The sequence below is a fragment of the Hyperolius riggenbachi genome, chromosome 2 (assembly GCF_040937935.1).
Source record: "Hyperolius riggenbachi isolate aHypRig1 chromosome 2, aHypRig1.pri, whole genome shotgun sequence".
In the NCBI taxonomy this organism is placed as follows: Eukaryota; Metazoa; Chordata; class Amphibia; order Anura; family Hyperoliidae; genus Hyperolius; species Hyperolius riggenbachi.
Genome location: NC_090647.1, coordinates 262833351 through 262861165, shown reverse-complemented (window position 1 = coordinate 262861165; position 27815 = coordinate 262833351). Strand labels below are relative to the sequence as shown.

General features: G+C 44.3%; 1 long non-coding RNA gene across 1 annotated transcript in view; it reads left to right on the top strand.

The window, feature by feature from the left end:
• Window positions 1–27815, top strand: part of LOC137544292 (uncharacterized) — a 101778-nt gene that overhangs the window by 8468 nt on the left and 65495 nt on the right. Inside the window, exon 2 of the long non-coding RNA XR_011025811.1 lies at window positions 27449–27524. This is a non-coding gene — a long non-coding RNA (uncharacterized lncRNA). The remainder of the gene's footprint in view (window positions 1–27448; window positions 27525–27815) is intronic.

Sequence of the window (27815 nt, the reverse complement as noted above, 5' to 3'; positions counted from 1 at the left end):
GGGCTGCCCTATTCTATGCTATTTGATATCTTTTTAAAGGTGGCCACACACCATACAATTTTTGAAATCAAAATCAGAACCAGACTTAGTTTTATTTCGCCAAGTAAGTTTGCACCTACAAGGAATTTGTCTTGGCAGTTGCTTAACAAACACAAACAAAAACAATACACGGACAGACAGTGTGTACATTACAAGTCAAGGACATTTATGCAAGTATAATGGCAGTAAGCAATGTAAGAATTGTTAATTTACAGTTCTGTGTGCTGATTACCATCAAGTCCTAGCAGCTCTAACGTGGTTCAGCATTAAGTATGGCTACTGCTTGAGGAAAAAAGCTGTTCCTGTGTCTGGAGGTTTTGTGTAAGGAAACGCGGAAATGCCGCCGTCTCTCAAGGTGAGGCGGCTGTTTCCGCGTCCAGCATGGCGTCACAACGCGGAAAAAACGCTGCATGCCGCATAGGCAGTGCGGTGGAATCCGCATCAGAGGCGGCCCCCGCACTAGATACATTGCATGACAGTACTGGTGTGGCTGGGACTGATAGTCCACCAAGATTCAGACTTACACGCGCGCGAGCAGAGAGGCAGAGTTTAAATAGCAGTTAGAAGGGTGTCGGCTGACCAGCTGGGTCAGCTGACAAATTCCACTGCTCTCATTGGACCAGCAATTAGGGAGGTCCTGGAAAGGTCCTAGAGTATATATACTGCTGGTTGTTCACTTGCTCTTTGTCTGGCGTGCGATCACATATGTGGGAGCACCCAGATCCGTAGTCAGATCCTTAAGTGTGCCGGGACCAGCTGGAGCTGTAATCCTACACTTAGCTAGATTATTGATAGCTAAAGTACTAGTTTGATTGTGATTTTCTGTTATGACTTTTGCCTGCCTCGACTATCCTCCTGAACTCTGACCTTGTACCTCGATATTTCTGATACTCTGTTGCCGAACCTCGGCTCGTTCCTAGACTCTGTTTCTGCCTCCTGATTTTGTACCCCGATATATCTGATACCCCGTTGCTGAACCCTGCCTGTACTTTGACTCCGCCTTTGCCTACCGTATTTGTACTTTATCTGTCCGTGTGTGTACGACCTGGCTTGTCTGACCTCGAGAACCGACCTCACGATTGGAGGCGGTTCCCAGTCCTGTTAGTGACACTTCTTCCTGAGTGTCACTCTCGGACTTTCCTTCCTACTGTCAGTCTGACTCCTCCCGTCTTGGAGAGCTCAGGTCTGCGGAAGGAATCCGTGCAGTTCTCCTTGCTGCACTGAGGCCTAGGCCTCCTAGTGTTACTGTTACACCAAAACACTACACTCTACTCAGGCGAACAGAGGTTAGTTTGTATATCGGATTATCGGTGAGACTGCAGATCACTTATAATCTGATATATATCTGTATTTCCGGCGATACTGCAGATCACCGGTAATCAGATACTCTCTGCGCCCACCGATCGTTACATTTTAGTAGCGATTGACAGGAATCTTACTCCTGAAGGCATGCGCTGGAAGATGGAGTGAGCTGGGTGAGAAGGGTCAGAGGCAATTTTGGTTGCTCTTTTTCTGCACCTGCTAGCGTAAAGATCCTGCAGGGAAGGTAGGCTACAGCCAATTATCCTTTCCGCTGTTCGGATGATGCGCTGCAGCCTTCCCTTTTCTAATGCTGAGCTGGAGCTGAACCATACAGTCATAGATGATGTTATGGTGGATTCAATAATTGCAGTGTAGAACTGCACCATTACATTTTGAGGTAGGCCAAACTTTTTCAGCTGCCGTAGATGGTACATCCTTTGTTGCGCTTTCTTGACAATAGTGGCCATATTGTTATCCCATTTTAGGTTGTGCGAGATCGTGGACCCAAGAAACTTGAATGACTCTACCTGGGTTATTGTGGATCCATTTATGGTTAAGGGGAGGTGCTGGGGGGGAGATCTCCTAAAGTCTATTATCATCTCCATGGTTTTGAGAGCATTTAGTTCCAAGTTGTTGCTGCTGCACCAGGAGGAAAGCTGTTCCACCACATGCCTGTATGCAGACTCATCCCCGTTTTGTATGAGACCAACTACTGTTGTGTCATCTGCAAACTTCAGAACCTTAACAGATGGATCTGTGGAGATGCAGTCATTGGTGTACAGTGAGTAGAGCAGTGGGGAAAGCACACAGCCCTGGGGTGCACCAGTACTGACGGTCAGAGAGCTTGATGTGTGTTTACCAAGTCTAACACGCTGTCTCCTGTCGGTTAGGAAATCGGTTATCTATTTGCAGATGGATTCAGGTATGTGTAGCTGGGAGAGCTTGCTGTGTATCAGAGATGGCATTATGGTATTAAATGCAGAGCTGTAATCTATAAATAAAATCCTGGAGTAGGTTCCTGGGGTGTCTAGATGCTGTAGTACATAATGCATACACATGTTCATGGCATCATCTGCGGATCTATTAGACCTGTAGGCAAATTGCAGAGAGTCCAGCAGGGGATCTGTGATAGATTTCACATAAGCCATTAACAGTTTTTCGAATGCTTTCATGACCAATGATGTCAGGGCAATGGGCCTGTAATCATTTAAACATGTAGGTTTTGAATTTTTTGGGAATGGTACAATGGTTGAGCTTTTAAAACAGGCCAGAACAATTGAGAGTTCGAGAGATGCTTTGAATATGTCTGTGAATACAGGCGCTAATTGATCGGCACAGAGTTTCAAGCATTTCGCAGAGACAGTGTCTGGCCCCATTGCTTTCCTAGTGTTTTGTGTTTTGAAGAGTCTGTTTACATCTAATTGGCATATTGTTAGAGCATGCACATCTGGGGACAGGTCAATAGATTGTGTCTGGCCTCCTGTGTTGTGTAGTTGCTGAGGCACCGCAGGGGGTGGAGACGTTGGCTGGCAGGAAGAGTGTTCAGTTTGCCTGTTGCAGAGATGGAAATTATGCGAATTGACTTGGTGTGTTTGGCTTTTGTTGCTAGTGTCAAACCTGCAATAAAATGTATTCAGTTCATTTGCAAGCTGCAGATTGTGTAGTGAGGGTGGAAATTTCTTCCTGTAGCTAGTAATTTCATGCAGAGATTTCCATATTGTGAACAAGTCGGCGTTGGAACATTGTTTCTCAAGTTTTTTAGAATAATCTTTTTTTTCAGTAATGGCTCTCTGCAGTTTGTATTTCGCAGCTTTGTAGAGGACTTTATCAGCTGTACGATATGCCCTTTCTTTGTCGAGGCGCAGCTTCCTAAGATGTGATGTAAACCAGGGTTTATCGTTATTGTACCTGGTGCACTTTTTTGTGGGGATGTAGGACTCTTCACAAAATATCTGTTCAATTTAAGAATTGCAATCAATTTTTCTGACTGATTGTAACATTTCAAAAATATGACCAATGTACCACACACCTAAGTTAAATTTTTCCCCAATTATGATAAAAATGATTGGAAACTGAGAAAATTGCTTGGGTGTGTACATTAATAAATTGACAGTCTAACACACACCATACAATCTGTAGAGTAATTGAAGAAAAATATCTGGCATTCCGGTTAGATAAAAATAAAAAAAGAAAAAAAAACGGAAATCCGATCGGATTTTTCAGTTGAATGAAAAAAAAGCTTTTCGATTTGTTTCGGGAGAGCCGATCGATTTTATCGAATTGCCGTAAAATCGGATCATTTTATTGTATTGTGTGTGGCCACCTTAATACAGATACAGTTCAATCCCATAGTACAGTGCAGTCCGTGCATACAATTTTATCTTTGGTAGCAATTCTCATTTATAATTCTAAGCTGTTGTTTACCTGTTCTGCAAAGTGAAATATGTACGGAGCAACAAATAAATGTGTTACTGAGAAATAGTTGAAGCTATCATAGAAGTAACATGCTGAGACATAGACATGAGATTTACAAGAGAACACAACAATGTATATAGGAAGATGTATAATGGAAGATGCACAGATGACAATGCTGTCACTGTAAGGCAGCACACCTACTGAGACTTCCTTATATTAAAGTATGAAACAACTTACTGTAAGTTGATTGAGGAGTCCCTTTTCAATGGAGCTTTTGCAGGGTTTTATCCTATGCTTTTTAGACCTGTCCTTAGGCCAGCAGTGTTCTCTCCTACAGTGCATGTTTCAAGACCTCTTCAAAGGAGAATAAATGTATCTTTTGAAGCTTAGCCATTCTACAAGATCCACTTGTGTTACCAGTTTATTAAAGCACATTGAATTGCCTTCACCACACAGAAAACTATTAGAGATGGGCTTTAGAACAACAATCTTCCTGGTACTGGATCTTCCTTTGACATGAAATAAATTGCTGCAGAGCTCTATATTACAAGCCAAACTGTGTACGTAACTCTGCAAGTTTTCATTATTGGCAGGAAAGCCGATTAGCTTTATTAAAGAAAAACAAAAAGACAAACTCACTTTTCTTCACAGCTGTGCACATATTTAGCAAATACCTCAGTGTACACATCTGGATTTACAGTGGCCTAGCATGCTCAAAATTCAGTTATAATTGGCAAGTTCGAGAGGTGCGCATGCAAGAAAAGGGTTCTGTTCTGGGTGACTAGGCTTGCAGAAAATCAGTAAACTGATGATGAGAGTCCTGATGAGAGTGTAAATAAGAGGTTACTCATCCTGGTCTCTGCATTCCACTGACAAGATCTCTTTTCAGTCAGGGGCACCTCTAGCTACTTAATACTGAGGGTATTTCTGGCTACCGAATACTAAGGAGCACCTGTAGCTACCTAAGATGGGCAAGGGAATTGAGGGAGAAGTGACAGCTGGGACAGCCAGCACACTTACGTGGCAGTTTCGTGGGGATTTGTAGATGCAAGGAGGGTGTCTTAGGTGCCAGGACATCTGTACCTATAGGCTCCTGTGAGTTAAATCTGGGCCTGTGGTATATTTATCATTGAATTTGAACATTGCTTTATATGTCTTTCTTAAGGGCCCCATACACCTAACAAATTTCCCGCCGATATACAGCAGATTCGATCACTGTGATCGAATCTGCTGTGAAATTGTTGTGCAAACGCTGACAGAATGATCGACTTCCGTCCGAAATCAATCGTTCCCGTCAATTCCTGTCGAGCCATCCAGTGCTGAAGATTTTTCTTGATTGCCGGCGGGCCGCGAGTGCGTCGATAGCGGAGTTCGAATGCCCGCCGACCGACGCAATACAGCGGCAATACATTACCTGATCCGGCCGGCGCGTATCCCCACTGTCACCGCTGCTCCGTCTCCGCGCTGGGCTCCGAGTCCAGCAGGCTTCACTTCTTCCTGTCCCGGCAGGAAGTTTAAACAGCAGAGTGCCCCCTACTGTTTAAACCTACCCAGACAGAAAGAAGTGAAGCCAGCCGAAACCCGGAGCCCAGCGGAGAAGAAGACAGCGGTGACAGCAGGGACACGCCCCGGCTGGAGCAGGTAATGTATGCGGGGGGGGGGGGGGGGGAGGGGGTTTGGTACAGTGACAGCAACACCACAGATTGTGATCGGTTTCATGCTGAAATCGATTCACAATCTGTTTGCAGTAAGGACAGCCATACGATCCCTCTATCTGTTGGTCAAATCTGATGGCAAATCGACCAGTGTATGGCCACCTTTAGTTACTGATTTTTACTGCCTGCTTTCTCATTGGGCTCTGTTACAGCACTTGGCGCTATGCAAGGGCTATGTACATACCTTGTCAGGCTTTTATGTGTTATGTGTGACCATTACTTTCCAGTAATACAGGCCTTCTTAACAGACTGTGCCTGCGTCAGAGATGATGCCAATTCATATATGGATGTCCCTATTGCGTAGAACAGGTACTTAAAGAGAAACCATGACCAAGAATTGACCTTTATCCCAATCAGTAGCTGATAACCCCTTTTACATGAGAAATCTATTCCTTTTCACAAACGGATCATCAGGGGACTCTGTATGACTGATATTGTGGTGACACCCCTCCCACAAGAAACTCTGAGGACCGTGGTACTCCTGGCAGTTTCCTGTCTGTGAACCTTGTTGCATTGTGGGAAATAGCTGTTTACAGCTGTTTCCAACTGCCAAAAAAGCAAGCAGCAGCTACATCACCTGCCAGCAGTAAAAATGTCACCATGTGATAAATTTCAGAATGTAAATCAGGGAGAGGAAAGATTGTACAATGGTCAAACACTGACTAAATCATTTATACATAATTATTGTTAAAATGAAGCACTTTTTTATTACATTATTTTCACTGGAGTTCCTCTTTAAGACCCTCTGAAAATGATTGTCCACCTTTTTCTGACCCAGATCATGCTGACCTTTCCTTGTCTGCCACCCGTCCCAGCCACCAGTACCAGCTTGATCTTTTCCACCAAACTTGTCTTTTTTCGCATCCTATACTGATTGCAACTTCTGTCAACTTTACCTTGTCTGCTGCCTGTCCTAACCTTGGCTTGTCTAGCAATCTCACATTGGGCTTGATTCACTAAACCGTGATAACTCATATCACGGCCGTTTTCGCGTGCATTTGCGCGCGACCACAAATTTGCGCACGCAATTGTGCGTTTTTCTGCACACAATCGGTATCACAAGCAAATGCAAATTTGCGCATGAAAACTGTATCATTTGCGCGCAAACATTCATGTTTGTGCGTGAAAATGCACAATTGCGCACGCAAATGCGAAAATGCGTGCAAAAACGCCTGTGATATCTGTTATCACGGTTTACTGAATCAAGCTCATTTTCTTATCCATGACTTCAGTCTCTCAGCTGCCAACTCTCTCTTTTTCTCTCCAGGGGTCACAAATGGATAGTCACTACCAGCAAAGTAGTCTGCTGCCAATTTAGGAGTAAGGGCACTGGTGCAAACCAAACCGAAATAATTTGCCAAGAGTGTTTTCATCAAGAAATGCCAGAAATAGTTACAAGATATTTTTCTTCACACAGACCCTTTAAAGCAGTTGCTCATGAGTTGGGCGCATCATCCACGCTCTTCCCTTGTTACTTTATGACTCAGAATTAGATCCCAAATCAACATTTGTCCGTGGATGAAAATTGCATTCAGTTTTCTCCAAAACTTTAGAGTTTATTGTTTAGAAACAGAGGCTAGTGGTGGTGGGCTGGGGGACCCAGTGCAGCTCAGGCCTGGCTGGTGGGCTGGGGGACCCAGGGAAGCTCAAGCCTGGCTGGTGATGGTGGTCTGGGGGCCCCAGGGCAGTTCAGGCCTGGCTAGTGGTGGTGGGCTGGGGGCCCCAGGGCAGCTAAGGCCTGGCTGGCGGTGGTGGTGGGCTGAGGGACCATGGGCAGCTCAGGCCTGGCTGGTGGTGGTGGTGGGCTGGGGGCCCAAGTGCAGCTCAGGCCTGGCTGGTGGTGGTGGGCTTGGGGCCCCAGGGCACCTCAGGCCTGGCTGGTGCCAGCATCACATTATGTGTAAAAAAAAAAATCATTCAAATTGGCAATGGCAGTTGGCTTGACTGCCCACCCAACCCACCTTGAGTGCTCGTCCTCCTGCTGCTGCCTGCTGAGCTGTCTCTGTCTGTGGCTGGCTGTCCTCAGATGCTTGCATACTGTCCAGAGTGACGCAGTCTCTGGTGGTGGCTACGGAGTCCCCAGTCCCCACTGTGCTGCTGCCGGCCTGCTGACACAACGGCCATCGAAGCGGCAAGCCTCTCTGAACCTGTGCGGGTGGGTGGGCTAGGCGCGCTACATACTGGCTGCGTGCATGTCACGTGACGGACGTCGTCACGTGACACAACGCCAGGCAGGAACGTTCCCTTGCGAGTCACTCTGTGCCTGCCAGCGTCTCTGACTCAGCTCTATTACCCGAGGCGGGGTTGTGTGTGTCACGTGACTGATCTGACAGCCAGGCCAGCCCTCCTCCAGCTCCAGTCCTCCTCCTTCCTTTCTGAACTTGCCGCAGGGGGGCTTTACAGGGCGCTGATTAGTTTACAGCTGGGGCTGAAGCCTGGGTAAGCTCCAGCGTGGCGCCGCCACTGGCCCCCATAAGTAGCTTTGCGGGCACTAATAGTCCCGCAAAGCTACATCGCGCACAAGACCACTCACATCGCGTGCAGCGTGGCGGGACAGTAATAGTGCGTGGTGCGACAATAACGTCACACCTGCTGCCTTGTAAAAATGGTGCATCCGGTGCCCCTCGAAGCGGCGCATTGATTCGTTTCGGGGGCACCCAATGCGCCGTTTACAAGGCAGCAGGTGCGACGTTATCGTCGCACCGCGCACTATTGCTGTCCCGCCACGCTGCATGTGATGTGAATGGTCCTGTGGGCGCAAACCACCTAAAGCTGTGGTTTGCGCCCACTAACTGTTAAGGCCTCCTAATCGGCTTAGAGCCGGTTAGTGAATCGAGGCCCTTATCAGAGTAACACAGCGAGCGCTACAAACTTATGCCTGCTAATTGGCAATGATGAGAGCTCCACTTGTTCTGCCCTGAGCCCCTGCAGGTCCAATTACTTTAAAGGACATTATCCCTGCACTTTGATTAGCCCAATAGGCTGCCTGTCACTTGACAGGAAACTTGACAGGCAGCCTATTGTTTTCTCATCAACACTTGCAGCACTGTTTTGAAAAGGTATTTTTTCATTTGCAGTATACATTTCACCATGCCCTTTCAGCTCCCAAGTGTTCTTTTTCTTGCCTCTGTCTCACATTATTGTATTTTGTTGTTGAGTGGTAACTGAGCTTATGAGCCACATCATATATAGTAATATCATAAAAGCTTGCAAATTAGATAATTTTCTCTTAAATTCAATGAACTGAGCACAGAGCAAGATGCAGTTGCATGTTCTAAGGCACATTTTTGACTTTACTGGGCTTGAAATTCTCAATCTGAAGCTGCCTCACAATAGTAAGAGGTTAAGGCAATGTAAAAAGTCTAAGAAATATTGTTGACTTTAGCTTCTCTTAAGCATATCTTGACAGGCATTCAGAAGTTAGCTGCTAGTGTTTAGGTGCTCATCTTTCTTTTTATGGGCTTTCCAACTGTCAGACGTACTGGTCTGTGGAGAATAGTCTGCATGGAGTGAAAGAGCTCAGGAGAAAAACAGTTATTATGTGAAAACTGGATGTGAGGAAGCAGTTGCTTTTACTGAGACTTTCTTGGCACTGCTAGTGTATTCCGCAAGGTGCCTACAACAACTCTAATCACCGACACTGCGAGCATTGAGCTCTAACAGATGTTTATTTTCTCCTATGTTTTTGTTGATGTGACTTTTTGTACACGCTTCTATGTTTGATATTGTACAGTTAGCTTCCTTCTTGACACAAATAGTGTCAGATAAAATCCCTTTGGCGGAAAAACATCACATGCATCTATGATAAAAATACCAAGGTGTTATATGCCATTACATAAGTGGAATTAAATTGTCACAGAATTTAGTAAACAAACAAAACAAAATGTAAATAAAAGCCCATTCCAAGGTAAGCTATCTTATGTTTCACATTAAGGCTGCTTTCACAGTTAGACGTTACAGACACACGTTAGTGCAGCACAGTAATGAAAAGTCAATGGGCTGTTCACACTGCCCACGTTGCGTTACATTGTAACGCAGCACGTCAAGTTAAAGTGCTGCGTGCTGTACGTCATAAGCGGCTAAGCCGCGTTAGACTGTTTGCACATGCTCAGTAGTGTTGGAGGAGGAGGTCTCCCCTCCTTCTCCTCCACCAGCCACATGGCTAATTAATATTCACTGCACGGTGTGACGTGCAGTGTTTACTTCCTGGAGCAGGCCGCTCTGTGTGGCAATTGGCTGGCGGGAACACGTGATGCCACATGCATCCAAGAGTACGCATCACGGCATCATGGACGCCAGAGTGAGCTGCACAATGCGGCTCAATCTGACGTCCACATCCAAAACACCACCAGGCGTTGCGTGATGCTGGATACACACGATGAGATTTCCCGTTCAATTTGCGGATCGATTCGATTAAATCAAACATGTTCGATTGGATTTCTATCGTTTTTTCCGTCGATTTTGCATACCTATCATGAAAAAAACGATCGAAATCCAATCGAACATGTTTGATTTAATCGAATCGATCCGCAAATCGAACGGGAAATCTCATCGCGTGTACCCAGCATTAGGGGCACGTTATGTGACCATAACGTCCCCTAAAACGCAACGTCCTGGTGGGAAAGTAGCCTTACAGTGGATCTGAGCTCAGAACTTCCTCTCTTTTGTTACAATGCACAGACACCCCCCCTCCCCCCAAAAGCCCATAAAATGTACTGGATGAACTGTCAGGTAGCAAAGGAAGGGTTAAAGCATCTGTCTTTTCCTGTATAGCAGCTCAGAGGCTCTGTGAATCATATCTACTGATTACACACTTGTTACACTCAACTGTATACAATCACAGCTCTGTGCAGATGATTTCTACAGCATTTCTATGTGGACTGAACACTTTTCAGTCTGTTCTTTGCAAGAGCTTGTGCCCACTTTAATGAAGTATTTATTAAAGTTATTATTGTAAATTTTTACTGATAGTTTTTTTTACATGGTTTAACCATTATAGTCTGATCTACATTATATATCTTTTTTAATTAGATTGCAAAGGAAAAAGTCTTTAAATACTTTCGCAAATAATATGGATGCAAGCACAGGTGAGTGAGCTGCCTGTTGATGGTCAGAAATGCAGGTTTCCGATTCAGCAGAAATTCCTATTTCCGCCAATGATGGTTACTGGTTTTGCAGATTTCTGAAATTTTAGGCCACTGGCACTTACAAGACTGATTGGTCTAAAATTGATCTACAATTACTGTGGTAATCCGTTTTTGGCAGAAAAATTATGCATTCTCTGACTGGTCCATTCTCTGACAGGTGTATATGTACGCCCCTAGGCTTAGATGAAGTCTGCTATTAACCCGACAGATTAATATGAGATGTGAATAAGGGCCGGTTCACACTTGTTTTAAAAATGTATCCATGGGATACATTTTTCAAGCTCTGCAAAAAACAGGAAGCAGATTCTTTGTTAAAAATAGGACCCATTTCCACTCGTGCAGAAACACGGAATGCACATGGATCCATGTTGCACGCAAAGAAATTATAATGGAGAGTTTGAATTTGACACTTTTCCTGGACTGGATGGGAAAACATGTCCAATGCAAGCCTATGAGAACGGACACTGTACACTCTCACTAGGCTAGTTGCGGCATCCGCGTCGCCTGTTTCAGTTGCATTCCCATCACTGTCGTGGTTTTGTACTCAATCATCCTGGTTAGGTAATAAATAAGTAATTTATGAGAAGTTTTGCGAATAGAGCCCATTTTGTTTCCCCTGGGGATTATTCTGCATAGTTGCCCAAATAGCAAACACTTTGTAATCAGAGTGTGGCATGATCAGTTAGGCCTCTTTTCCATGGACAGTTGAACTGTATGATCAGCAAGCAGTTGCCAGGCAGCAGTGAGCAGTTACCAGGCAGCAGTGAGCAGTTGTGACAGTTTGAGAGGCATTTCAATGACAATCAACTGCTTGTGGAAAAGAGGCCTTAAAGAGGAACTCCAGTGAAAATAATGTAGTAAAAAAGTGCTTCATTTTTTACCATAATTATGTATAAATGATTTAGTCAGTGTTTGCTCATTGTAAAATCTTTCCTCTCCCTAATTTACATTCTGACATTTATTACATGGTGACATTTTTACTGTGGGCAGGTTATGTAGCTCCTCCTAGCTGTTTTGGCTGTTAGAGACAGCTGTAAACAGCTAATTCCTGTCTGTGAACCTTGTTACATTGTGACAGTTTGCCCAGAGTACCGAGGTACTCAGAGTTTCTTGTGGGAGGGGTTTCAGCACAAAATCAGTCATACAGCGCCAACTGATGGTCTGTTTGTGAAAAGCATTATATTTTTCATGTAAAAGGGGGTATCAGCTACTGATTCTAGGTTGGAGTTTCTCTTTAAAGAGGAACTCCAGTGAAAATAATGTAATAAAAAAAAGTGCATAATATTTTCAATGATTATGTATGAATGATTTAGTCAGTGTTTGCCCATTGTAAACTCTTTTAAATCCCTGATTTACATTCTGACTTTTATTACATGGTGACATTTTTACTGTTGGCAGGTGATGTAGCTGCTGCATGCTTTTTTGGCAGTTGGAAACAGCTGTAAACAGTTATTTCTCACAATGCAACAAGGTTCACAGACAGGAAACTGCCAGGAGTACCATGGTCCTCAGGGTTTCTTGTAGGGGTTTCACCACAATATCAGTCATAAAGCTCCCCCTGATGGTCTGTTTGTGAAAAGGAATAGATTTCTCATGTAAAAGGGGGTATCAGCTACTGATTGGGATAAAGTTCAATTCTTGGTCGGAGTTTCTCTTTAAGTATAGAGGAAGTTGTTGATAAGTTTCTGCTGCTGGAGGGCTCAGACACATTATAAGCACTTTTATGAGCGCTTTTTGGCCTCCAGAGCTTTCTGAGAGCTTTTTAAATAAATGCTTCCATTCATTTACATTAAAATCGCAGTAAAATCGCATGATTTTACCGCAATTTTGATTTTACTGTGATTTTACCATTATTTTAAAGTAAGTTAATAGGAGCATTTAAAAAAAAACTCTCAGAAAGCTCTGGAGGCCAAAAAGTGCTCAGAAAAGCTCTTATAGGGGTTGATTCACTATAACAAATAGCATGCCTTATCAGAGTTAACATACCTTATCAGAGTTAACATGCCTTATCAGAGTAGCATAGTGAGTGCTACGAACTTATGCCTGCTAATTGGCAATGACTAAGTAGAGGTGCCCCTAGCATAAGGTAGGTCTGGTCAGTGGAATACCGAGACCTGGGTGAGTAACCTTTCATTTACGCTCCGCCCAGAACTCTGCAGAGGGAAGGAGGGAGGAAGGCACTCGGGGAGGGGAGTGAACAGCCTTTCCATCCTTAGGGGCCTGCAGGTACGAGCCTACAGCTGAACTCTGGTCCCCTACCTCTCGTGTCCCTACCTCTCCCTCTAGATTGTAAGCCTTTGGGCAGGGTCCTCCTCCTTTTGTGTCCTACATGATCATGCACCTCCATTACTGTAAACCCATGCTATGCATCTGAGTGAACCTAACTTGCCTAATCTCCATGCTTCCCTCCAGTGACTGACTAAGCATTACCTTGTACTCATACTGTGCTGTGTGATCTGGTTTTCTTGTATTCCTGTATTGTCATATTGCTGTATGTCACCCCTAAATATTGTCTGTAACCTAAACTAATGTCCAGCGCTGTGTAATATGTTGGCGCTTTAGAAATACAATAAATAATAATAATAATAATAATACAGTGCCTTATGGTAAATCCGGCTCTGCTAATAACATTTCCATTCAAATACAAACTCAGTGTACAGAATAACTGCAAGGAATTTAGAAAGAGTGTTCAGACAATAATACTTGAGAAAAGAAGAAGGACAAACACTGGGTTTTAGTCTCAACAGAAATAATACAAATAATTAAAACATTGCTTGCTATTCAAAATAAAGATTACAATGAAGAGGAATGACGTATTAACCACTTCAGTATTCGGCGTACGCTTAACTACGCCCCTGAATCCTGAAGTGGATTGCATGGTGGCCGTTCCATGTCAGTTCACGGAGGGTGTCTCTGTGAACACCCTGCGAGCCGCCGATCGCGGCTCGCAGGGTAAATGTAAACACACGGGGAAGATCTTCCCCGGTGTTTACATATATATGGCGCTGCTCAGCAGCAGCACCGTAGAGGAGATCGGCGATCCCCGGCCTCTGATTGGCCGGGGACCGCCGGCACCTGATAGGCTGAAGCCTATCCTATTCGGCGCAGGACGGAACTCCGTCCTGCGCTGCTCACAGAGGGAGAGAGAGGGAGGGAAGGAGGCCAGGAAGCGCTGCGGAGGGGGGCTTTGAAGAGCCCCCCCGCAAGCGCAAGCAGCCGCCGGCGATCAGACCCCCCCAGCAGGACATCCCCCTAATGGGGAAAAAAGGGGGGAAGTCTGATCGCCCTGGCTGCTAGCTGATCGGTGCTGCGGGCTGGAGAGCCCACGCAGCACTGATCAGCAAAACCACCCCCTGGCACAGAAGTGGTTAAAGGACAATAAGGGTTGTATTTCTTTTAAAATGACATCAGAATGTACAAAAAACAAGCTAGGAATCTGGATATAATTACAAATAACCATTATTTGTAATTATTCAAGTCAAAAGAAAACTTTGCTTACACATGCAGTAGTAATGTCTGATTTTCTCATTCTATTCATGTTCGTTCTCTGAAGAAAGTGATAAACAGATCAAAGAGGAAAGGCTGAAAAAGCTGTGTATGAAAACTATCATAAAGAAAAGAAAGGGCGAGAAAAAAAGGCTGGTCAAGCTAAAAATACCAGCGGTAGTAATAAACTGTGGATCATGTACAGGATCAGAGTGAATAAAATAACAGTACGCTATATTTTTTATCTGACAGCTGTCCTAACATATCTGAAGAAGATGTTATACAAATAAACAACAATACGCTAAGGAAAGAAACTAGAAATTAACACATTCTGGCTTTTACATTCATAAAATCTTTGTATTGCAATAATAAAAAAAGCACCAGAGTTTATCAATATATTATAAATATAAATTAAACATCAATAGCAAGAATAAAATATAATACTTTAATAAATAATTAAGTATATAGGTATGTACCTTAAGCCACACTCACATTCACTCAGTCCACAACTATACCTACCACTAACTGCAGTGAAAAAGTGAATGGGAGGGTCCTGAAAAGGGTGCAAAAATAGCATAAATAGTAAACAGCAAAAATTTGCAAAAAACATACTGATAAAATCATTAGCCTTGTTTGGAAAAATAACCAACCAATAAATGTTCTTATACGTGGTTTGACAGTCTGTAGTAGTTGCACATTTGTACAATTTTATGCGGGATATTTTAAAGAACAAGTGACACCCATGCTAACCTAGAAATAAAAAACACATATATAAGTAGATAAATACAAGTTATACTTACATAACAGATGTATTGCACTGTCCACGTACATTATGATTCCTGAGAATGTTATAAAGGAAAAGCAGAGAATCCTATTTTAGGCCCAGTGCACACCAAAACCGCTAGCAGATCCGCAATACGCTAGCGGTTTTGGGAGCTGATTTCAGAGCGATTCTAGGTATGTTTAGAGAGGTTTTCTAAACATACCTAGCGGTTTTGCGTGCGTTTTTGTGTAGCAGATTACACATATTGTTACAGTAAAAGCTGCTACTGAACAGCTACTGTAACAAAAATGCCTGGCAAACCGCTCTGAACTAGCGTTTTTCAGAGCGGTTTGAGTTTTTCCTATACTTTACATTGAGGACGAAATGCTTCCGAAAACCGCAAACGTGCAGCAGGAGGCGCGTTTGCGGCTTGGCAAAAACCGCAAACCGCCGGTGTGCACCATCCCATTGCAATACATTAGACAAGCGTTTTTATAGGCGGATGCGGCCGGCGGATCGCTCCAAAAACCGCTCGGTGTGCACTGGGCCTTAGACAGTTTCCATCTTGGTTACCTTTGAATGAAGCTAATCCTGACATTTCCTGCCTCAATCTTTTTTTTTGCTAATTGTGTATTTGTTAGGCCCGGTTCACATTAGCGGTGGCCGTCCGGAATCGCCGTGCCGGAGCCGGACCGCTTGCAGAACGGACGGAACGGACGCACGGCATAGCAATGAAAGCCTATGCGTCCGTTCACATGCGTCCGTTCTGCCGGACCGGAGCCGGACCGGATCCGGACTCCGGCGTCCGTTCCAACATGCGCTATTTTTTGGTCCGGCTCCTCCGGCAGCCGTATCCGGAGCGGAGCCGGACTGCACCATCCGGCCAATACAAAGCAATGAGAGCTGGAGAGCGCACAACACACTGGCTACAAAAACCGGACGTTCTACCCCACTTCCTATGCATTTTGGATGGGGACCACATGGGCCCAGCGTTCAAAGAGTGGGGCAGCAGCGATTTCATGCTGGAGCTCTTTTTGGCAGCAACATGTCTGATATGTCTGACAAGGAGGCGAACAACAGGAAGGAGAGAATTCCCAGGTTTACGAGTAAAAAATGCCTGGATCCATGGTCCCAACTGCAGTCTCTGTATCCACGGATGGTCTCCACACGTCCACCTGTCTCCAAAAATGACCCCAGACCCTTCTGCTGACCTCCCAGACCCCAGGTATTTACAGGATGTTATCTCCTTAAGAAACCGGATCCGGACCGCAACCGTGTTCACACCGCACGGAGACCGGATGCAAACGGACCGGATCCGGACCGGATCCAGATAGGAACCGTACGGATCAGGTCCGGTCCGGATACGGTGCGGTCCAGACATCCGGTGCGGTTTTTACTAAACCGCAAGTGTGAACGGGGCCTTACCCGCCCTCCTCCCAGAGTCTTCAGACACTCCCACTGAGGTCTATACTAGGAAGTGCACTGTCTTATGACATTAGAAGGAAGGGGAAATAAAGGGAAGAGGAGGAATATATTATAGATAAAAAGACCACCCAGCATGCAACTGTTTTTGCCAGCTGATGGCAATGGCAATTAAAGGGCCAGTGCTCCTAAGGTATGTGATAACTTCAAACCATAACAGCAGAAAAAAGTTTTGAAAGTGTTGAATGCAGGATTAACATCTTTATCACGTAATACACTCAGAGCAGTTGCTGTTGAAATTTGACTTTTAGGGTGACAATACGGGTTTAAATCAAATATTTTGATTTGAATTACCTCACATAAAATTTGCACTAAATGTGCAACTATTACAGACTGTCAAACCACATATAAGGACATTTATTGGTAGGTGAGTTTTATAGCCTGCATAACACCACATAAAATTCAATTTTTGAATACAAATCTAGTGTTTTAACTTGCTCTACACAACGAGGATTGCTTGAAATTGTCATTGAGGTACACAACCAGTGCAATTTTTGAGCGCCAATTGCATCTGGAGTGTCACTGCAGTTGTCTCTGCATTCGTACTATCAAGTTGAACATTGTCAGCAGCGGCGGCAGCAGCTCCCTGTTTATCTAACCTTTGCTGCAAAGAGTATAGGCTGCTCTGCCCCCTTCTCCCTGAGCACCTGCATGTGTGCACTGCTTTCACTTAACGCCTCTCCTATATTATCAAAGTTGGCTTGCTCTATCCTCACCTGCTTGAGTTCAGTAACTTTGAAATTCCAATCCTCACCCCTTGAGGAAAATGAGCTTCACCTCCATTTCGTAGGGTGCAGTAAACACCCGATGCCTCCGATACCATCCAACCCCAAACAGGCTTCACATAGGACAATACTGCTAGACTTTGGCCTCAATTCACTAAGATCATGCTAGAGATAATAAGGCAAGAGAAAACTTACCTCCACACGTGAGAGAGTTATCTTACCTCTTCATTCCTTAAGTTACCTCTCCTGTAGTTAATTTACCTCCTCTGTAGTTAATTTACCTCCTCTGTAGTTAATTTACCTCCTCTGTAGTTATTTTCACATGCAGCTAATTAACAGCCTGTCTTTAACTCTGGAGTTATTTTAAGGATTGGAGAGTTAATTTAAAGACAGAAGAGTTAACTTTAGGCTGGCCTGAGGTAAAATGTTTCCTGAATACTACATGCCTTATCACCATGGTAACAACTCTAGAAGAGTTATTAAAGACAGGAGATAAGTTTAGTGAATTGAGGCCATAGTCTGTTGTCTCCAACATGTCAGCATCCGTGTCCTCCACTGTCACAGAAACCACAAGTGCCGTGCAAACTGCCCCGAAGTGGCCACACTCACCCAAGTGTTCTCCCCTTTAAGAGGTATAGGCTGCACTTTTAGGCCTAGCCCAGTGATCCTCATCTCTCTCCTGATCAATGTAAGTGTAGTACTTTTTTGTGAATGCCTCATCTGCTATTGCTGACAACTGTAACTCGTAGCTAAGCTGACTTGGTGATTTTTAAGGTCCATACCAGGGATGCTCAAATTCGGATTCGGGAGATACCCGGATAGTTGCAATCCGGATATCTCCCAGTAATGCTGTGCGGGGTGGGCTGGGGGGGTCAAGCTTTCCTCTCTGACGTCTTCTTCGCGCGTCCTTCGGCGCCTCCCACGATGTGGTCCACGCGGCGGTCACATGACTACAAACACTTCCTCCTTTCGGGTTAAAGGAGGAAGGGTTTGTAGTCACGTGATGCGCGTGGACCGCATCGTGGGAGGCGCCGAAGGACGCGCGAAGAAGACGTCAGAGAGGAAAGCTTGACCCCCCCAGCCCACCCCGCACAGCATTACTGGGAGATATCCGGATTGCAACTATCCGGGTATCTCCCGAATCCGAATTTGAGCATCCCTGGTCCATACCCACTACTTTTTCCAACGTTTTTTCCTTTGACTTGCGGTTTATTTAGCGACGAGCGATCTCATGCTGTGGGTACAGGAGCACGATTACGCGAATAATGTTTAGTGACATGCTATGGCAACAACCATCACAGCAGATCTTTAAGATCTCCGCTGACTCTGCACAAAGTACCGCGAATGCTTGACTTCCTGTTTGTGCCCATGGTGTGACATCGCATGTACCCAATCGGTGGAAGATGGTTTGTGAAATGCTCGTTGTTAGGGATGGTCGGAAAGGTCAACTTCCGATTCCGCAGAAATTTTGATTTCCGCCATTTATTTCACGGATTTCCGATCGGCTTCCGATTTCCGAGTTCGGATTTCCGAGTATTGTTGTTTTGGGGTCATTTTTTGCTTTCTCTGATTAAATTGAATACTTCAGAGTTGACTCTGCATTCTCTGATTGGTCCAATGATTCCAAATTCTGTGATTGGGCTAAAATTACCAAATTGCAGTAATGCAGTATTTCTGCAGAAATCCGATTTCCGAGTTTGGATTTCCGATTTCCGAGTACTGTCTATTTGTCATTTTTTGCATTCTCTGATTGGCCAAATACTTCCAAGTTGTTTCTGCATTCTCTGATTGGTCCATTGATTTCGAGTTCTGCAATTGGGCTAAAATTACCGAATTGCAGTAATGCAGCATTTCTGCAGAAATCTGATTTCCGAGTTCCATTTTCCGATCGGAAATTTGGATTTCTGATTGGAACTCATAAAATTCAATTCCGCGAAATCCGAATGAGCATCCCTACTCGTCGTCACGGGGACATCGTTGGAACCATCTTCCTCCGTCAGGTGGAGAGTATTCAGTTTTATTCTCATGGTGTGATATATGGTGTTGTGTAGAATTACTCCCTGTGTTACACTAAGGAAGCTCTAGTCTGCATTTTTTGTAGTTGTACACAATTGTGTTTGTTTAAACAGTTGAATGTTCTACAGAGCAGGGTACTATATTTTTGTTTAATGTTTTTAAGAGCAGGGCTGATATGGAATTTATTTTCTTTGCCTCAGTTTTCTCCTAGGTGATATTCTTAAACTTGTCAAAAAAATGCCTTTTACTACCTGCTGACCGCCCCATGCCAATGGGTGTGGCCGCGGTGGCAGCCCCAGGACTGCCTAACGCCAATTGGCGTCAAGTCCTGGGGCTCTATTCTGCAGGAGATCGTGTGCAGGCTGCGCGCGCATCTCCTGCTTGGTGGGCGGAGCAGAGCTCCGCCTTCAGTCTCCGAGCGGCGAATGCCGCTCGCGAGACTGTAAGACGGTGTAATTGCCATCTATTTACACAGTACAGTGCTGCGATCAGCAGCAGCGCTGTACTGGGAACAGCTGTGTGACAAGAGAGTGATCAGCTCTCATAGGCTGAAGTCTATGACAGCCGATCGCCAAGATTGGCCGGCTGGGGGGAAGGAGGTGTTTTTTTGTTTTAAAAAAGAAATTGTAACGATCGGTGTCAGCACACAGAGAGAATCTGATTATTGATGATCTGCAGAATCATCAACAATACAGATGTATACCTGATTATGGATGATCTGCAGAATCACCAATAATACAAGTATGACATACCTCTGGACACCTAATAAAGTGTAAGTGTTTGGTGTAACAGTAGGCTATCTCCCGAGAGGCGGGAGATACAGGTAGCTTAACCAAGAACCACCTGAGGGGCAGGTGGCCCTGGGCAGTGCAGGAACTATCCCCTAGAGAGAGGGAATAGAGAGGACCTGGCAACCAGGGATATCTGGAGATTAGATATAGACTGTACTGCAGCCAGGGGACTTCAGGAGAAGAGGCCACTGGCTGCTAACAGGCCGGACTCCCTGAGGAGCAGGAATCCTAGTGGCAACTGACACTCGGTGGAATTGTGTCACTGCTAGTACAGATAGACTGAGCACTCAAGGAGTGAGTGACAGCCTGGAAGGTCGGGCAGGCCAGGTAGGCAACACACGAGCAGATAAGGTACAGAGACAGAAGGCTGATTCGGTAACCGGGTACAGGCAGGGTCTGGCAACAGGAAGGCAGATATGCAGGGGTACCGAATCAGAAGGCAATAGAGAGGTCGACAGAGCAAATAGTCATAACAGAAATAGAGCAGAGTCCTAGTCTGGGGTGTGAGGTCCGTGGTCTCGACACCCAGGAACTAGTCTAAAGTATAACACAGCAATGACACAGTAATCCTAAGCTTTGTTGTGAGGTCCTTGGTCACAACACCCCGGAACTGGTCTAAAGTATAACACAGCAATGACCCAGTAATCCCAAGCTTGGGTGTGAGGTCCTTGGTCACAACACCCCGGAACTGGTCTAAAGTATAACACAGCAATGACACAGTAATCCTAAGCTTGGGTGTGAGGTCCCTGGTCACAACACCCCGGAACTGGTCTAAAGTATACACAAGCGTAGTCTGGCTAAGTGTGAATTCCCAGGTCCACCTGGTTCTAACACACTGTGGGATCTGACTATGGTCTGAGTGCTCACACGTACTGTATGTATTCGCAACGGCAGACAACCAGCAACCGACAAGCAAGATCTATATATACTTGCAGTGCTGTGCAGCTCCGCCCGAGCCACTCAGCCAATCCAGAGTCCAGCTGGGATCAGCTGATCGGCCTGATCAGCTGATTCCACATCTGCTGGTATAAATGTCCTGTCGCCTGGCGCGCGCACGCGTAGCTCCCCATCTGTGTGAACTTGAAGGTCCAGCCAAGCCAGACGGAGATAGCCGCCCTGTCACTAGACCACGCGGCGGCATCTCCGCTGTTCATTACAGAAATAGTGTAAAATAATAAAAAAAATTAACATAAATATTTATTTTAAAAAATAAACACAGGGGGGAGGGCAATCAGACCCCACCAACAGAGAGCTCTGTCGGTGGGGGGAAAAGGGGGGGAATTACTTGTGTGCTGTGTTGTGTGGCCCTGCAGCTTGGCCTCAAAGCTGCAGTGGCCATTTCAGTAAAAAAAGGCCTAGTCTTTAGGGGGGTTTAACACTGCAGTCATCAAGAGGTTAAGCCATCAGCAACAAGCAAGAAAACACTCAAAATAATTATTATAGTACTTTTTCACCTACTTTAGTAGGCTTCTTTAGTACAAAAGTGCTGGAAAGTCATTTTAAAAATAAGATGAAAAATTATCTCCTAGGAGAAAACTCAGGTGAAAAAGTGAACTGCATATGGCCCTAGTGTCACAGTGTTAGACACTGCAAGGGAATAAAAACAGAAAGGTTGGCACCACCAGTAAGAATGACAGTGGTTATCCGGCACTGACTGTTATTGGCTGATGCCTGATATGTGTGCTTTCTGGTTGTGTTATACTCAATGTTACAAATAGGCCTAGCTAATACAGTACTATACCCTACTTTATATACATACTATGATCTCTGTATTCGATTTTTAAATACAGGAATTGAAAGTATATTAACCCTGGGGGAGCTGTGGGACCAAGTCTTTAAGAACTGCAGAGCCCATAAACAGCCTAAGAAGTTGGTCTTCACCACTGTGAGTGCTGGCGATTTGTACTGGTTGGCTCAGACTGCTGGTTAGTTGAGTTCCAGATAACTGGGACTCTACTGTAGCATAAAAATAGTTCTTTATACAATTGAGGCTGTATAGCTTGGAGAAAGGCTGAATGCCTAAAACAGTGGGTTGTCACTGTAAAACAGCCTTTTTTCTTTTACAGCCCACTGTTTTAGGCATTTGGCCTTTCTCCAAGCTATACAGCCTCAATTGAATAAAGAACTATTTGTAGTTCTTAATATGTTGGAATAAAGAGCTATTTTTGTACAATAATGACTACTGGTGGCACTAACCATTCTGAGTGTGCCCTGGTGACACAGGTCTAGTTGCCACACTATTTGTTATCCTTTTCCATTGGTGCTCACTCCACACCAATCGCTGAGACACTGGAAAGGAACTTAGTAAATATTTCTTAATTTAAGATTTTTCTTAATTGGGCTTTGTGGTGTTTTTAAAGTTGTAACAAAAATATACACTGATGTATGACACCAGCCCAAATAGTTTGTGATCTATAAACTGGTCACTGTAGTATTCTCAGCAAGGCTGCATTTATACTTTTTATGCCTCTATTTATTTACTGTATTTATAAAGCGCCAACATATTACGCAGCGCTGGACATTAGTTTAGGTTACAGACAATATTTAGGGGTGACATACAGCAATACGACAATACATGAAAACAAGAAAAACCAGATCACGCAGCACAGTATGAGTACAAGGTAATGCTTAGTCACCGGATGGGAGCATGGAGAATTGGAGATTAGGCAAATTGAGTTCACTCAAATGCATAGCATGGGTGCCCAGTAATGGAGATGCATGATCAGGTAGGACACAAAAGGAGGAGGACCCCTTGGCCAAATGTGCTGTGACTTTCCTTCCTTGTGCTGCAGCCCCCTCCCTTTCCATGTGCAAACCCCTCTTCCATTTGTATCTATGTACCGTAGCCCAGCGCGAATGGACATTAGCCTCCCTTTTTCCTGTGTTGCTCCCCTCTTGCAGCCTCCTGTGTTGCAGCCTCCTTTTCCATACATTTCAACCCTTTTTCCATGACTAGGTGCCCCCTTAGGCTGCAGCTGCCCAAGATCCGGGTCTTTGTGGCCTTTCCAGAAATCCAGCCCTGCTTCTCAGATTAAGTATATCCATAGCCATGAAACAAGTTCTGTTGCTTAAAAAGGTCACTCATATTGTAAACTTTCAGAAGTCTGTTGTATCCAGTAACTGACTTTACATGCAGCTCTGTTCATATGTACAGGAGCTCTAGTCTTCCACGTGTTGCTGCCCACATCTTGCTAATACAACACAAATGTACTACAGCTCCCTTTTTCCATGCACAACCAGCAAACCTCAGTACATGCACAGCCTCCAGTATCCTGCACCTGTCATCTTCCATGTGCATTTTCTCAATAAGCAGCGTCTGTTCTCCATTTGCAGGATCACTCTTCCATGAACAGCCTCCACACTTATGGAGAATCCCACTAAGCCGTGGCTTACGTCATTTACAAAACTCCAATCCTGATCTTCTTTACTATACACTTATGACAGCAGATCTTCACAAAGCAAGCATAAATCAGCTGGAGCTGTGTTTTTTTTTTCTTACAGGAAACCGGAGGTAATAGAGCTCTGAAGGCACTTTGCCTTTGCCATTGTAACTGCCTCCCATGATTTCCTAATGGAGTATGAAACTAGTTTGATCTTTAGAGAGTAAAGTAAGAGTGCTTGGCTGGTACCAGAATGTAAAACTAAACTATCCCCATTGTTGAGCTTCACACACAGGTCTTTTTCTTGCTTTAACCTTTTCAGCAGATCTATTTTTCTTGCTCTGATTGTCTGCTTTGAAATGTCTTTTTTTCCTGCCCGACACATTTTCCATCCCCAGGTTGAGAGTTTTTTTTTTCTATTCAGCCTTTTCCTATTTTACCTGGAGCCGATTTTCCACTGCATGGGCCTGCTTTCTACTCTTTGTGTGCATGAATACTGTTTCCTTTATTCATTTCCGATTTGCAATGCTGTGAATTTTGGCCTGTCTGGCGGCTTTCAGTATTTCTTTTAATTTTTACTCCATCTGCATCTCTTTCAGCTTCTTGACAAACTGTCTCTTGTTTTTTCATTCTCTCCCTTTAGCTGACACATTCCTTTCCTCTCTCTCTTTTTTCTCTCCTTTTTCAGCTTGTAATCTCCCCAGGGCAGACACTGGCAGTGCGATGCTGTATCTTAAGCTCTTTGCAGCGGCTGTGCTCAGTGTTCTAGCGTAGAACACTTATTATTTCATGTACTATGGATGTGAAGTGAATACCAAAGCAGGACTCGCATTGGATTTGGCAGAAGGTAAAATGAACAGCCGGCCGGCCCTACTTTTTCCACATGAATCCAGCACAGTCTTACGGCAGTCTTGCTAATTAAAACATGGTTCTGTGTTGTAGAAATAGGCATAAACAGTGTAATGGATGATGTGCATGTGCACATGTGATAAATTGTGTGCAGGCATTTGTATGATGGATATTGCAGAAGCGCTTAGCATAGCTCCATGTGATAAATTGCATGATTAGAGAAGAGTATTTAGAACATTTCGTGATGGCCTGACTGAATAATTGATGATGAACTCAGCAAAAGTTACTATAAGTATACAGGTTTCTCTGAGACTTAACCTGTTTATTTAAAGCGGAATATAACCCTGCATTTCAACTTTGCTCTAAAATATTATTTACAGCATATTATATGCAAAAAGCATTTTTTTTTACTAGACCAGCATTGGAAGGGTTAAACACAGAGGTTTAAAGGTCCTGGAGAGATATGCAGAAGTTCAGATAGATACATTCTATTTAGTTACATGTATCTATTGATAAACAGTTACACACTCTTTGGCTGTCGTCCAAGCTCCTTCTCAGTGAGAGAGATAAGTCACATTCAACACTTAGATACATTATATAAACAAAATGTATCTATCTCAGCTTCGGATGCGTCTGCAGAAATCTAAAGGAGCTTTAACCTCCCTGGCGGTTAATTTTTTTTGCCACATGGGCAAAAATCCTTTTTTTAAAAAAAAAATTTTTTGTTTCATGTAAAGCTACCAGAGTGGTAGCTACATGAAACACCACTAGAGGGCGGATGTGTCCCTCTAGTGCGATCGTCGCCGGCACTAATAGCAAACAGGGGAGCGCGTATATAACGCGTTCCCCTGTTTGGCTTCTCCTGTCGCCATGGCGATGATCGGGATGACGTCATGGACGTCAGCCGACGTCCTGACGTCAGGCGCATCCGATCCGGCCCATAGCGCTGCCCGGAACTCATTGGTCTGGGCAGCGCAGGGATCTGGCGGGGGGGGGCCCTCTTTCGCCGCTGCGTGCGGCCGATCGCCGCAGAGCGGCGGCGATCAAGCTGTGCGCGCGGCTAGCAAAGTGCTGGCTGCGCGCACAGCACTTTGAATGGGGCGAATCGCCCCAATAGATGCCGAGAAATCCTCCTGCGCGGCATAGCCCGAGCTCAGCTCGGGCTTACCGCCAGGGAGGTTAAAGCCCTGTGTAACCCTTCCAATGCTGGTCTAGTAAAAAAAAAAAATGCTGGTTGCATATAATATAGTGTAAATAATGTTTTAGAGCAAAGTTGAAATGCAGGGTTATATTCCCCTTTAAAGAGAATCTGTATTGTTAAAATCACACAAAAGTAAACATACCAGTGCGTTAGGGGACATCTCCTATTACCCTCTATCACAATTTAGCCGCTCCCCGCCGCATTAAAAGTGGTTAAAAACAGTTTTAAAAAGTTTGTTTATAAACAAGCAAAATGGCCACCAAAACAGGAAGTAGGTTGATGTACAGCATGTCCACACATAGAAAATACATCCATACACAAGCAGGCTGTATACAGCCTTCCTTTTGAATCTCAAGAGATCATTTGTGTGTTTCTTTCCCCCTGCATCTCTCATGCACTGACATTTCAGGCTGCTCTTTTCTTCCTGCAAACAGCTTTGCCCTTGTCTGTAATTCCTCACTATGTGAAAGCCCAGCCAGCTCAGAGGAGGATTTATCCAGCTTGTAAAAGATAAGAGAGAAGAGAGAAGCTGCTCTAATCTAAATAACACACAGGCAGTGTGCATAGAGGGGCCTGTTCATAGCAGAACCACAACACTGAAGAACTTGGCAGCCTTCCAGACACAGGCCTGACAAGTCTGACAAGAGAGAGATAAGTTGATTTATTACAGAGACTGTGATAGTACAAAGTGCTGCAGTAAGCCAGAACACATTAGAATAGCTTTTGGAACTTGTAGGATGATAAAAAACAGGATGCAATTTTTGTTACGGAGTCTCTTTAAGAGTCAGAAGTTCCAGTATTTCATTGGTTTTATATCAATTACAGTATATAAAATATATGTATAGCATAAAGCATAACAGTCTTGGGGGTTGATTCACTAAACCGTGCTAACGCATAGCACATCCGTGCTATGTGTTTAGCGCGCGTTGTAACGCACGTAAAGTTTTACATGCACTAACAAAGTTAACGCGGCACAACTATCTACATAACACACGCTGTTCCGTAATTACCGGCTATCTGCATTATGCTGTATGCGTGAAAAAAAAATAACAAGTGCAAGCTAAAATTAAAATGTGCAAAATAATTACCGTGTGCGTACACGTGCATTATTGCCTAACAGGCGTGCCATAAAATAGCAAGGTTTAGTGAATCAACCCCAATGGGCTTGATTCACTAAGACAAATAGCATGCCTTAGCAGATTTATCAGAGTCAATATGAGTTGATACACCTTATCAGAGTTAACATGCCTTATCAGAGTAGCATAGTGAGTGCTACAAACTTATGTCTGCTAATTGACAATGATGAGAGCTCCACTCGTCCCAGAGCCCCTGCAGGTCCAATCACTTTAAAGGACATTATCTCCACACTTTGATTGGCCCAATAGGCTGCCTGTCAAGTTTCCAGCCTATTGCTGTTAATTATTTTGTGCATGTTCATTTTAGCTTGCCCGTGTTATTTTTTTTCGAGTGTACAGCGTAACGCCGATAGTCGGTAATTACAGAACAGCGCGTGTTATGTAGATAGTTGTGCCGCGTTAACGCGAGTTAACTTTGTTAGTGTGTGTAAAACTTTACGTGCGTTACAACGCGCGCTAAACGCATAGTATGCCCGTGCTATGCGTTAGCATGGATTAGTGAATCAACCCCTAAGACTGGAGCTCTTTTCATTACCAATTAGCAGACATAAGTTTGTAGCGCTCGCTGTTTGTCAGTGTGCTAAATGCCAGTGATGAGAACATGCACAGGAGCATGCATGGGAGTGCAGAGCGGCAATCGTGGCAAGGTACTTATACCTACACCCCTGAAGCTAAGATGAAGTCTCAAGGGGTGTAGATATACTGTACCTTTTTTAATAACTGGATAATTGTCGTGCCTTGACTGCACATGGCAACTTTACCATTGCACATTGTGTCAGGCCAAATGTGAGAAATGTGATGTGAAGGGCACCACCAGGTTGGTTCTGAACAGGAACCCAGAGTAGACTGTGGGCCACTGGCCACCACTAACATATTTCAGTATGATGTAGCCATATGCACTTATCAATCTCATTATAATAGTGATTTCACAAGTGTATTGTTTTGTTTTTTTTAACTATAACTATATATTTGTTTTTCTTTGCACTGTTCATGTTTTACAGAATTTTCCATGCCAATATGCTGCTGCACTCTTGTAAACCTCTGTTCATGTCTCATATTCTGGACATATGATTTACGGTAAGTTATCTCTCTAATTCCTCTTCAAACATGAAACTTGCTGTTTTCAGTATGCCATCAAGCCTTTAAAGGGACTCCGAGCAGTGCAGAATCTATGGAAAGATGCATATCATTTTAAAGCTCTCTTTCTCCTCTTTCCAATGATATATAAACCGCCGCCCTACGCCTTTTAGTTTTCGCTATTTTCGCGATTGAAATTGCCGCGGCCACGATTTCAATCGCGAAAATAAAGAAAACTGAAAGGCGTAGGGCGACGATTTAGGTGTCGCCAGAAAGAGGAGAAAGAGAGCT